The sequence below is a fragment of the Hippocampus zosterae genome, chromosome 12, assembly GCF_025434085.1.
Source record: "Hippocampus zosterae strain Florida chromosome 12, ASM2543408v3, whole genome shotgun sequence".
Lineage (NCBI taxonomy): Eukaryota > Metazoa > Chordata > Actinopteri > Syngnathiformes > Syngnathidae > Hippocampus > Hippocampus zosterae.
In genome coordinates, this window is record NC_067462.1 from 21591062 (window position 1) to 21603454 (window position 12393).

A 12393-nucleotide genomic window follows, 5' to 3' on the forward strand; every position below is an offset into this window, starting at 1 on the left:
ATAACCTACAGGTGTGCAGCTGCAGGGGGAGCCCTACAGTGCCACCTGTAGGTCCCAAACCGAATCATGACAGTACGCCTCCCTCAAGGGACGGATACCAGACGTCCCAAAGTTGTCCAGAAGGCTTGCCTCGCTGGGGAACGGGAACGAAAAGCGACGCCGTCCTTCACCTCGCTGGAGAAAGGAACAAAAGCGGCGGTGACCTTCACCTTGCCAGGGAACAGGAACAAAAGTGACGTCAATCCTTTGGCTGGGTGTGGCCTGACGTGAACGGAGCTTGACGTAACGGGGGACATGGGACAGCCGGACGTGAACAGGGGCTCGGCCTGACGTGGGCGTGGACGTGAATGTGACTCAGCTTGAACAGACACGTGACGAACCTCGGCTCAACGTGGACGCGGATGGGGCTCGGCCCACCGTAGATGGGCCGAGCTTGACGAGATGAAAACAGGACAGCCGCATCACCAGCGCTGCCTGAAAGGGAAAAGGGTGTCGGCCAAAAACGCGCTCCGCCAGGGACATGGTGGAATAGGGACCAGTCCTTAGTACCTGCGGGGTAAGGTGGTCGGGTCATTCTGTCACGTTGCGCGGTGGTGGTGCACCCCAAAAAGCAGGCATGAGAGAGGAGCAGGGTGTATTTTGAAGAAGTGTATTGATAAAACACAGAAAAATAAATCCTAAGCTAGTGATGGGTCCAGCGACCACGATGCGTTGACACATGCGCCGGGCTCGTCGGGCACTGTCGGTGCATGTGCTGCTTCATTACGTCACGTGATTGACACGTGATTGACACTGCATCGGCTGCGTCGACACAGTCCAGGCTGCTAATTGACACGTGAACTGCACCGGCACAGTTTAGACTGCATCGGCTGGGATGAAACAGTCCAGGGGGCGTCGACTCAGTGCAGGGGGCGTTGACGCAGCAAAAGCCCGCACAGTGTATCTAAGGAAGAGCGTTTGGCGACACGATGCCGACTGCCGAAACAAGCCAGACCTCACCCTCGCTCGAATAAAAATAAAGTGTATATATTTGGGCAATACGGAAAAAACACTGATTATCAGAAAAAATGTGTCCATCTGTGTGCGTCATGTCGGCTGGCATATAATAGGCTATTATTCTATGAGAAGTGCTTTATGAACGTGTGTACTGTACGTCATACTCCAGTTGATTGAGAGGTCCCACCTATAAGTGGAAGTTCCAGAAAGTGACTGCAAGTGAGCACACCGCATGTTTGATGACTCTGCCACGTTGTTATTAAAAGTCACATAAAACGTAAACCTTGTCTGCTGACCATCATTACATCGGCTAGGCTAGCTTAGCTGTTGTCATAGTTCAAAGCTTAATATGTGGCGTGGGTTGGGTCGGCGCCGCGAGTACGTGCTCGCGCTCACGTGCGCACACCAGTGAGCAGCAGACTATCGACTGCTGAGACGCGCTTCACTCGAGTGACGTTCCTACAGTACGTGCATATTATAGAGCAGCTTCCGCTCAAATACAAATTGTCCGCCGCGTAGAGCCATTTTAATCTCCTTTTGGAGAATAAGGTATTTATTAAAATCTCCTTGTCTCACCAAGTGCCTCTTGGATTTTTGACATGTCTTATTCCATTGTGTGTGTGTGTTCTCCACAACAGGGGAAATAGCATCCATTAAACGCAACAGACTGAAATTTAAAATACTGGATCATCTTATTTTTCAAAATCAAAAATTGTGAAGACAAAGCCCACAAGCATCCTCAAACACATTGAATGATACAATATGAATGCATGGATGTGAATGATAGTGTCAAGGGTCAATGTCAACTTTATTGTCAAATATGCTTTATGTATGACATGCAGCATAGATTAAATTTCTTCCTCTCAATCCTCAGTGCATATATGCATGCAAACATGCTGTGCATTAAACACACACAGCTAAGAAAGGATAGCAGTTACCTTGTATAAAAAAGTCATGTAATCTGAACAGTATAGACAATATGAACAATATAAACAGCATAAACAACAACATAAACCAGGGGTGCTCAAACTTTTTGGATCGAAGATCTACTTTTCGATCTACTAACCTCCCGGGATCTACCTTTACCGGCACGCACGTACGCACACACACACACACACACACACACACACACACACACACACACACACACACACACACACACACACACACACACACACACACACACACACACACACACACACACACACACGCACACAAGCACACAGGCACAAGCACGCCCTGATGAGAAACAGCCTAAAACTGAGGCAAGCGACGCACTTTTGCAGCCTGTTAACTATCGTAGCTCACATGTACCGTTTTAAAGTGCTTCCCTGGGCCCTCCTAGATTCCTATTCTTGCTCGTGCCCTCGGTGAATTGTACACGAAGCAAACTCTGAATGAGAATAATGACGATAAAAGATAGAGTGCAACAGTTCTGATCACAAGCTGCAATTGCAGACTGCTGAGAGCTAACAACTTCCGGTGACGTAATCACGCCTCACCGTAAATTCAATATTTACCTGCTTTATTTTATTTTAAAATATTTTTGGGGTGAAAATGAGACTGATAAGATGATTGGGGTGCAGTGTACATTAACACAAAAAATGTATTATTAAGATGTACAAAGACACACGAATGGTTGTTTGTTTTTCTCCTCGACACTCCTCGGATCTACTTGGGACCTGTCTTAGATCTACCGGTAGATCAGGATCTACCTAATGAGCACCCCTGACATAAACAATGGCGCTTGTGGCTATTGTGGGAAGTGTGAGGTAGTGCATTGTATACACTTCATCATCAAATCAGTCTGTTCAGTCTGTCAAGTGGGTTGGCTGCAGGGATTTTGAAGGTCCAGCAGGTGGCAGTGGTCAGCGACACAGTATCAGCACAGTATCAACACAGTGTGTCATTGTGTCGACACACCTCATGAGGCCTCTTGGACCCATCATTATCCTAAGCAAACAAAGTCCAAAGTAGCAAACAAAAACCATGACTGAAGCTCAAAACTATCAATAACAGAAACATGACCAGAAACATGACAAACAAACATGACAGCAGCAAAATGCAACAATGACCCGACAATGAGTGGTCGGGCTGGGAGTCCTTTTAAAGCACTAATCGCCTAATGACCAACAGGTGTGCAGCTGCAGCGGGAGCCCTACAGTGCCACCTGTTGGTCCCAAACCGAATCATGATACGTTTGTCAGGTTTTCAATGTTTCCCAAAACCCTGCTTCACTTCCCTGGGATTCAGCTGGGAAAAAAAAAATGCCACATAAAGAAAAAAGTTGCTTCTCAAACGAAGTCAATGACTCATAAAACTGCCCCATTAAAGAAACAAAAATATTTCAAGCCTTCACATGTAATATTTGATTTTATCCCCTTTCTACAGTCTGGTGGTTGTTTGTTTTGCACCATCCACCTTAAAAAAAGGCACTGTAAAGGATGAAAAATGGAAAGGCACTTTGTCCTGATGACATACAGCACATACAAGTGTATGGAACCATCTAAAAGAGGTGAATGTAGAACTTTTGACCAGGTTGTGCAATAGAAACGGTGAGATGGAGGAAATGTGTGCTGCTGTCCATTTTCAAGAGCAAGGGTGATGTGCAAAGTTGCGGGAACTATTGAGGAACCAAATTGATGAGTAAGTATCACAATGAAATTATGGAAAAGAGTAGTGGAAGGTATACCCAGGACAGAAGTGAGTATTTAGGAGCAACAACGTGGTTTCATGCCAGCAAGAATACTACAGATGCATTTTTTGCCTTGAGCGTGTTGATGGAGAAGTACAGAAAAGGTCAGAGGAGCTGTATTGTTTTGTCTATCCTAAGAATGCCTATGACAGGGTACCCAAAGAGGAATAGTGGTTTTGCATGTAAAGTCTGCAGTGGCAGAGAAGTATGTTTCAACAGCACAGGACATGTATGAGGAGAGCAGAACAGCAGTGAGGTGTGTTGTAAGTGTGACAGAGGAGTTTAAAGTGGTGGTTGTGGTGATCAGAGATCAGTCCTAAGCCGCTTCCTCTTTGCAATCGTGATGGATAGGCTGACAGATGAGGTAAGACTGGAAATCCCATCGGCCATCATCTTGTGATCTGCAGTAAAAGAAGGAAGCAGGTGGAGAAACATTTAGAAAGGTGGAGGCATCCACTGTAAAGGAGAAGAATGAAGATCAGCAGAAGTAAGTCAGAATATATGTGTGTGAACAGGAGAGAGGGAGGAGGAAGAGTGACGCTACAGGGAGAAGGGATAATAAGATTAAGATATCCTTTATTTGTCCCACACTGGGGAAATTTATAGCCTCCAGCAGCAAGAATGTGGGTAGAAAGAAGAAAGAAGAAAAAACAAACAAACACCGTTCAATTAAGTGCAATATAAATGCAAAACGGATAAATCACAGTGCTATTTACAATTGTGTTTCACATCACACACATCACATCATTTAATTATTATTATTATTATTATTATTATTATTATTATTTTTATTCAGCAGCCTGACAGCAGTCGGTAGGAACGAGCGTCGGTATCTCTCCTTCTTACAGTGCGAGTGTAACAGTCTCTGGCTGAAGGAGCTACCTAGTGCTGTCAGGGCGGGCTGGAGAGGGTGGGAGGGACTGTCCATCATAGCTTTTAGCTTAGTTAGCATCCTTCTGTTGCCCACCTCCTCCAGAGTGTCAAGGGAGCAACCCAGGACAGAACTGGCCTCCCTGACCAGTAGCTCCAGTCTCTTTCTGTCCCGGGGTGAGATGCTGCCTGACCAGCAGACAATGCCATAATGGATGGCTGAGGCCACCACCGAGTTATAGAAAGTCTTAAGGAGCGACCCCTGAACCCCAAAAGACCTCAGTTTCCTGAGTACGAAGAGTCGGCTCTGTCCTTTCCTAATCAGGGTGTCCGTGTTTGTAGACCAGTCCAGTTTGTTGTTCAGAAGAACACCTAGGTACTTGTAGGAGGTCACCCTCTCTATGTCCATACCCTGGATGTTCATCTGTGTTGGTGAGGACTGTTTCCTGCAGAAATCCACAACCAACTCCTTAGTTTTCCTAGGGTTGATCTGGAGGAGATTCTGCTGGCACCAGTCCACAAAGTCTTTCGTCATTCCCCTGTACTCCCGATCGTCCCCCTCTATAATGAGGCCAACAATCGCAGAGTCATCGGAGAACTTCTGAAGGTGGCAGTTTGGAGTGGCGTGTCTGAAGTCTGAGGTGTAGAGGATGAACAGCAATGGATCCAGAACAGTCCCCTGCGGCGCTCCAGTCCTGCAGAGAAGCCTGTCGGACTCACAGCTCTGCAACCTCACGTAACTGCGGCCGATTTGTGAGGTAGTCTATGATCCATGCTGTGAGATGGTGGTCCACTCCGGCGTTCTGCAGTTTGCCTCCCAGTAAGTTGGGCTGGATGGTGTTGAAATCAAAGAACATGATTCTCACAGTGCTCCCAGCCTTCTCCTAATGTGACAGCACTGAGTGGAGGAGGTAGATAATGGAGTCTTCCACGCCGACGCCAGGCTGACTGCAGCGGGTCCAGTGCCTCACCAGCGGTCGAAGGTGGGCGAGGACAAGTCTCTCCAGCGTCTTCATCAGGTGAGACGTCAGCGCCACCGGTCTGTAGCTGTTCAGCTCCTTAGAGTGGGGGGTCTTGGGCACTGGGACCAGGCACGAAGTTTTCCACAGCTGTGGAGCTCTGCCCAGCTTCAGGCTCAGGTTGAACATGTGCTGGACAATGTCACACAGCTGGTCAGAGCAGGTCCTGAGGAGCCGGGAACTGATCTTGTCTGGACCTGCTGCCTTCCTCACATTCATCTTCCTCAGTTGGTTCCTCACCTGCTCTGTTGTGACGGACAGGCAGGAACCAGGAGACAGACTGGGTTGATGAGAGCTGGTCGAAATAGGAGGGCGAGGAGAAGAAGTCCTCAGTGAGAGTGGTTGCAGTTGGTGGTTGGGGGAAGGGACAGACGACTGGTCGAAACGGTTGAAAAATGGTTCAGTCCATCTGCCCAGTCCTTGTCCTTCTCAGTCAATGTCTTTGGGCTGTCATGGCCTGAGATGGTTTTCAGGCCCCTCCACACACCAGTGACATTGCTGGCCTGTAACTGGTCCTCCAATTTCATCCTGTATATCTTCTTCCCAGCTGAATCTGCACGGCCTTCAGCTCCTCTCTGTTTCTCGACATAAAAGCTCTCTTCTTCTCCTTCAGGACGGCCTTTATGTCGGCATTAATCCATGGTTTGTTGTTGGAAAAACACAGCACAGTTCTGGTGGGTACGGTGTTCTCCTCACGGAAGTTTATGTAATGCGGGATGGTATCAGTGAGTGCATCAATGTCCTAACCATGAACCTCGCTGAAGAGTTCCCAACTGGTATAATTGTATAGGACTTTTAATAGTTGGGGTTAGAAGTCCAGGGCAACAGTTACAATTGTATGGAGGAGAAGAAATTGATCCAACCAGGTTGTAAAGGGTGGAGGAAAATTTCAGGGGTTTTATATGATAGAAGAGTCTATGCTAGGATGAAGGAGAAAGATTAGAAGTGAAGATGGCCATGGTATTTGGATTGGAGACAGTGGCACTCAAGAAATGACTGGTAGCAGAGCAGGACGTGGCAGACATTAAGGTAAGGTAAGATAAGATAAGATAAGATAAGATAAGATAACCTTTATTTCTCCCACACTGGGGAAATTTGCAGTTTACAGCAGCAAAATTGGGGGGAAGAAAAGAACAAATGTTTCAGAAAATAACTGTACACAGTTCAATATAAGTGTTTATTGTTGTATTATTATATGTAATACAATATTGCTCACGAGTAGAGTGGTTTACTTATGAGAATTATTTTTACTCAGCAAAAACAGTGTACATGTAGCAACAAAATTGTTGTGTAGCTTGACTACATGGTAGCTTTGTGACCTGCAGCAGATCTTTGGAAGAGACACCTTAAATGCAGCTGTGCTTTGCCTTTGAAAAACTCATTTTTATTCTTTTATCGGTATGCGCAGGAAACTTTCACAAGTGCCGGAGCGCTTCCCCAAATTAAATTCTCTCTCCTGGCTGCACGCGATGATGACTCATCCATTCCGGGCGCTATTCAGACGACACAGACAAAACTGCAATCAGAGAGGTGTCAAGAGATTACGGTGATCTGCGAGACCTCACCCTTCCCCAAAAAAAACAACAAAAAACGGAAGCTTGTCCTTAGTTCTGCAGCGTGAATGATCATCACAAAGACAAAGGCAGTTTATGTTGCAGTGCGGCAGCATTAATTAGAATCAAGTTTAATATGCCTAATGGGAGCCCATTTCAACTCTTTTTATAGCTATTGAAATTGTACAAGGCTGGAGGCGTTGAAATGAATGTATCTGATTGTTCTGTTCTGGATAGAGCTCCAGAGTCTTTGATGCGACGAACACATGCAGGAAACCAGCTTGCTAACATGACTTATCTTAAAATCAGTTTCTTTATGCTACACAATGGTGGTCTGAATGTCCACACTGCTTTATTTCGGAGTTACACTCTTTTGTTGGGGTGTTCAAGTGTCTAGAGAAAATAGTGACGTGTTTTCAAAATGACTCAAAATGCACTGAAAAATAGTAAGTATCGATGGTCACTCAACAGGTTAGACCAGGGGTCAGCAACACGTGGCTCCTTAAAGCTTTTTCAAAAACTGTTTGAAAATGGAAAAAGATGGGAGCTAAATATTTTTGTTTTGTTTTAATATGGTTTCTGTCAGAGGACAAACATGACACAAACATTATTAACGTTTTCTGATGCTGTAAAAATGTGTTGAATAAATATTAAATGTCAACATTTCGTCAACGAATATTTGCGTCATAGCCTGCGACAAACATTTCTATGAGCAGGGCGGGATGTCAGTCGGTAAATAATAATTAAATAATAAATAAAAATTTAAACCACCTGCCTTTCATGTACAATTCACCGAGGGTACTTGCTAAGAATGGAAATCTGGGCGGCCAAGCGAAGCATGTTTAAACGGTACAGGTGGGCTACAATAGTTAGCACTCTGCGAAAGTCCCGTGCCTCGTTCATCTCAGCGGCCGTTATGGCTGTCGCTCATTACGTCATGCGTGTGTAAGTGTGTGCGTATGTGCGCGTGTGCGGTAATGGGTAGATTGCTGGAGGTTGGTTGTTCAAAAAGTAGAGCTTCCATCAAAAATGTTTGGGCACCCCTCCTCTACAGGATGAACTGCAGGGCAAAAAAAAAACCTTGTAGCCATGAATGCTCATTGTGTATTTATAGCCAACTTAGTCATATTGACAGCAAGCTAATATAGCTCATTCAGATACATACAGCATGTGTTGCCTTCATTGTAAGGTTTTTTTTTATTTTTGCGGCTCTAGACATATTTGTTTTTTGTTTATTTTGGTCCAAAATGGCTCTTTTAACATTTTGGGTTCCCGACCCCTGAGTTATGGGTTAGACCAAAATGCACTGCGAGCATTAAGATGGCACAAGTGAGCGGCAGCGCAAGTGACCACCAAGCAATTTTATTTATTTATTTATTTTTCACTGAAAATATATACAACAAAAAAATAAAATACATCCATCTATTCATTTTCTGATTCACTTATCCTCACAAGGGTCGTAGAGCATCCTGGAGTCTATCCCAGCTGTCTTCAGGCAGTAGGTGGGAGACACCCTGAACTGTCTGTCCTCACACTCACACATAGGGAGCTGGAATCAAACCCTGCACGTCTGCACTGTGAGGCCGATGCGATGTGCTAACCAGTCGATCATCGGTCCGCTCCAAATCAAATACAGTTTAAGATAAATATTTTTTCAAACACAAATAGCCGGTGATCCTAATGTGCTGGTGTGTCATGTTTGTATAGTGGTCACGACAAGGAGCAAATGAATACTGCAGTTGGCTTTCAAAATTTCCAAACAGAATGAGGGCACTATTATACAAGCTAATGTGACAATGTATACACTCACACACAAACGTATGTGTACATGCACACACAATCGAATGTGTACTCTTTATTTTTATTTCGATAGTGCATAAGTATGAGCACACACTTATTTGACACTTCATATTGTCAGTGTAGAAAGAAAAAAAGGGAAAATATTGCGAAATTTACAATCAGCATTCACTTTCAATTACACATTTTTTTTTCACTGTACGATTAATAATCCTCTCCGTGAGCCGTCACCTTACCGTGGTGGAGGGGTTTGTGTGTCCCAATGATCCTAGGAGCTAAGTTGTCTGGGGCTTTATGCCCCTGGCATGGTCACCCATGGCAAACAGGTCCTAGGTGAGGGACCAGACAAAGCACGGCTCACAAAGCCCCTTATGGAAAACAAAATCAATGGTATTCAGTTTCCCTTGCCCGGACGCGGGTCACCGGGGCCCCCCTCTGGAGCCAGGCCTGGAGGTGGGGCTCGTTGGCGAGCGCCTGGTGGCCGGGCCTACACCCATGGGGCCCGGCCGGGCTCAGCCCGAAGAGGCAACGTGGGTCCCCCTTCTCATGGTCTCACCACCCGTGGGAGGGGTCAAAGGGGTCGGGTGCAATGCGAGCTGGGCGGCAGCCAAAGGCGGGGACCCTGGCGGTCCGATCCTCGACTGCAGAAGCTAGCTCTTGGGACATGGAATGTCACCTCTCTGGCAGGGAAGGAGCCCGAACTGGTGTGTGAGGCAGAGAAGTTCCGACTGGATATAGTCGGACTTGCCTCCACACACAGCCTGGGTTCTGGTACCAGTCCTCTCGAGAGGGGTTGGACTCTCTTTCACTCTGGAGTTGCTCACGGTGAGAGGCGCAGAGCAGGTGTGGGCATACTTATTGCCCCCCGGCTCAGTGCCTGTACATTGGGGTTCACACCGGTGGACGAGAGGGTGGCATCCCTCCGCCTGCGGGTGGGGGGACGGGTCCTGACTGTTGTTTGTGCATATGCACCAAACAGCAGCTCAGCATACCCACCCTTTTTGGAGTCCTTGGAGGGTGTGCTGGAGAGTACTCCTGCTGGGGACTCCCTTGTTCTACTGGGGGACTTCAATGCTCACGTGGGCAATGACAGTGAGACCTGGAGCGGCGTGATTGGGAGGAACGGCCCCCCCGATCAGAACTCGAGTGGTGTTTTGTGATTGGACTTCTGTGCTCGTCACGGATTGTCCATAACGAACACCTTGTTCAAACATAAGGGTGTCCACATGTGCACTTGGCACCAGGACACCCTAGGCCGTAGTTCGATGATCGACCTTGTGGTCGTGTCATCGGATTTGCGGCCGCATGTTCTGGACACTCGGGTGAAGAGAGGGGCGGAGCTGTCAACTGATCACCACCTGGTGGTGAGTAGGCTCCGATGGTGGGGGAAGATGCCGGTCCGTCCTGGCAGACCCAAACGTATTGTGAGGGTTTGTTGGGAGCGTCTGGCGGAATCCCCTGTCAGAAGGAGTTTCAACTCCCACCTCCGACAGAGCTTTTCCCATGTTCCGGGGGAGACAGGGGACATTGAGTCCGAGTGGACCATGTTCCGTGCCTCTATTGTTGAGGCGGCCAATCTGAGTTGTGGCCGTAAGGTGGTTGGTGCCTGTCGTGGCGGCAACCCTCGTACTCGCTGGTGGACACCAGCAGTAAGGGATGCCGTCAAGCTGAAGAAGGAGTCCTATCGAGCCTTTATGGCCTGTGGGACCCCAGAGGCAGCTGACGGGTATCGACTGGCCAAGCGGAACGCAGCTTTGGTGGTCGCCGAGGCAAAAACCCGAGCATGGGAAGAGTTCGGTGAGGCCATGGAAGCCGACTTCCGGACGGCTTCGAGGAAGTTCTGGTCCACCATCCGACGTCTCAGGAGGGGGAAGCAGTGCACCACGAACACTGTGTACAGTGGGGATGCGGCGCTGCTGACTTCGACTCGGGACGTTGTGAACCGGTGGGCAGAGTACTTCGAAGACCTCCTCAACTCCACCAACACGCCTTCCTTGGAGGAAGCAGAGTCTGGGGACTCTGAGGTGGGCTCTCCTATCTCTGTGGTTGAAGTCACCGATGTGGTTAAAAAGCTCCTCGGTGGCAAGGCCCCAGGGGTGGATGAGATCCGCCCAGAGTTCCTCAAGGTTCTGGATGTTGTGGGGCTGTCCTGGTTGACACGCCTCTGCAACATCGCGTGGTCAACGGGGAGAGTGCCTCTGGATTGGCAGACCGGGGTGGTAGTCCCTCTTTTTAAAAAGGGGGACCGGAGGGTGTGTTCCAACTACAGAGGGATCACACTCCTCAGCCTCCCTGGTAAGGTCTATTCAGGGGTGCTGGAGAGGAGGGTCCGTCAGGAAGTCGAGCCTCAGATTGAGGAGGAGCAGTGTGGTTTTCGTCCCGGCCGTGGAACAGTGGACCAGCTCTACACCCTTAGCAGGGTTCTCGAGGGTATGTGGGAATTCGCCCAACCAGTCTACATGTGTTTTGTGGACTTGGAGAAGGCGTTTGACCGTGTCCCTCGGGGAGTTCTGTGGGGGGTGCTTCGTGGGTATGGGGTACCGAACCCCCTGATACGGGCTGTTCGGTCACTATACCACCGATGTCAGGGTTTGGTTCGCATCGCCGGCAGTAAGTCGGAATCGTTCCCAGTGAGGGTAGGACTCCGCCAAGGCTGCCCTTTGTCACCGATTCTGTTCATAACGTTCATGGACAGAATCTCTAGGCGCAGCCGAAGCGTTGAGGGGGTCCGTTTTGGTGGCCTCAGTATTGCATCCCTGCTTTTTGCAGATCATGTGGTGCTGTTGGCTCCTTCAAACAGGGCTCTCCAACTCTCACTGGAGCGTTTCGCAGCCGAGTGTGAAGCGGTTGGGATGAAAATCAGCACCTCTAAATCTGAAACCATGGTCCTCAGTCGGAAAAGGGTGGAGTGCCCCCTCTGGGTCGGGGGGGAGATCTTGCCCCAAGTGGAGGAGTTTAAGTATCTTGGGGTCTTGTTCACGAGTGAGGGCAGGAGGGAGCGAGAGATCGACAGGCGGATCGGTGCAGCGTCTGCTGTGATGCGGACGTTGTATCGGTCTGTCGTGGTGAAGAAGGAGCTGAGCCAAAGGGCGAAGCTCTCAATTTACCGGTCGATCTACGTTCCAACCCTCATCTATGGTCACGAGCTATGGGTCATGACCGAAAGAACGAGATCCCAGATACAAGCGGCCGAAATGAGTTTTCTCCGCAGGGTGTCCGGGCACTCCCTTAGAGATAAGGTGAGAAGCTCGGTCATCCGGGAGGGGCTCCGAGTCGAGCCGCTTCTCCTCCACATCGAGAGGAGCCAGATGAGGTGGCTTGGGCATCTGATTCGGATGCCTCCTGAACGCCTCCCTGGTGAGGTGTTCCGGGCATGTCCCACCGGGAGGAGACCCCGAGGAAGACCCAGGACACGCTGGAGAGACTATGTCACCCAGCTGGCCTGGGAACGCCTCGGGATCCC